General features: G+C 33.5%; 1 protein-coding gene across 1 annotated transcript in view; it reads right to left on the bottom strand.

Moving 5' to 3' along the window:
* The window catches only part of LOC123522481 (olfactory receptor 5B2-like), a 7,964-nt gene that overhangs the window by 5,334 nt on the left and 1,154 nt on the right, over positions 1-1,476 (bottom strand). The window lies entirely within an intron of this gene.

Raw genomic sequence — 1,476 nt, 5'->3', positions numbered from 1 at the left:
ATTTTAAAAAAAGGAAACAATACAGGACAGAAAATAATGAAATAGAAAATACAAAAAGAATAGAGACAATTAAACAAAAACTATATTTCAATGAAGCATAAAATTAGCCATGACTCTTGAAATGACCTAAACATCTATATGGAAGGTGTACATTATGGGTAATACCTTATAACTACCGATAAATCAAAGATTCCACATTTCAATATAGTTGAACCTAAAATATAACTCATTTACATACATTTAACAAATATTTATTGAAAATAAACTATTAATCAGATACTCGATTAGGTCCTAATGATTGTGTGGAAGAAAACAACAATCCATAAATCCACTGTCCCATGGTATTGCATTCAGTTGTGTGAGGTAAACAATAAAAGACAGTGAATGAATCAACATAAAATAAGGGACTGTTGCTAAAGGCTGTGAAGAAGGATGCAGATGAGAAGAGACAGTGTATGTGGGAAAGGAAGAACAGCAATTTTCTAAAGACGATGATCAAGGAATACCTTGATGGTAGGTTAGCATTTAGGAAGAAATCTTAGACTCCAGTGTAAGAGAACAGCAAGTTCAACGGCCCTGTAGCAGGGCTATGGTTTGAGTTAAGAAATAAGAAGAAAACCAGTGTGCATGAAGTAGTCTGAAAGACTAAGAAAATGACCAGAGAAAACATAATTCAAATAAACTATGAATAAGTAAGCAGTATTCGTGATTTCAAAGCATTTGCAGCCAGGACACAGGCAACATTATTGTTTTCATCTTACACGTTGTTGTTGATGTCTCTAGCTGTCCTTGAGTTGACTTTTGACTCCAGATCCAATTCAACAGAGTATAATAGCTTTGTGGGTTCAAGGCTGCTCTTTTCCCAGGAGCAGGTCGCCAGACCTTTCTCTTCCTCACTGAGTCACTAGGTGTATCCAGCCAGGTGCTTAGCCCTTGTCCCCACAGCTCCTTAGAACATTGGTAGTCAAGTACAAATAAGTAGAAAAATGCTCTTATTTTTCTTCTTTATTCTTTCTAATATGGCTGTTTTATTCTTTTGAAAATTATGGTGTGATCATGTTGTTTCTACAAATTAGCCCAGGTAAAACAGAAATACTAATTCATCACCAATAAATTTTATTTCCAATAAAAAATATGCCAACCCCCCCAAAAACCACCTACCGTCATTTTAAAATATATTTCACTGTTAATTAGTTAGGCCTCTTAAAACAGGTATTCAAGTGAAGAAATATGATTACATGTAAATTTAAATCTTAACACCAAAATCAATCACTTTAAATTCATTTTATAAAATCTAGTTAAATCCGACTTTGACAAATTTCCCATGAGACCACATGGGGCATGTACATGCCTTCCATGTACTGATTTGTTTATGCCCTTGTTTTACATACATGTTTACATTGCAATGTGATAGTAAAATGCATGTGGAATAAATCAAATATCATTAATAAGGTTAGTGATGAATGGAATTTCTTA

The sequence above is a fragment of the Echinops telfairi genome, unplaced genomic scaffold (genome assembly GCF_000313985.2).
Source record: "Echinops telfairi isolate 266 unplaced genomic scaffold, ASM31398v2 ScPeMD7_7416;HRSCAF=8454, whole genome shotgun sequence".
NCBI classification, from domain to species: Eukaryota; Metazoa; Chordata; class Mammalia; order Afrosoricida; family Tenrecidae; genus Echinops; species Echinops telfairi.
The sequence above is the reverse complement of the archived record's forward strand: the minus strand, read 5'-3'. Positions and strand labels throughout refer to the sequence as shown.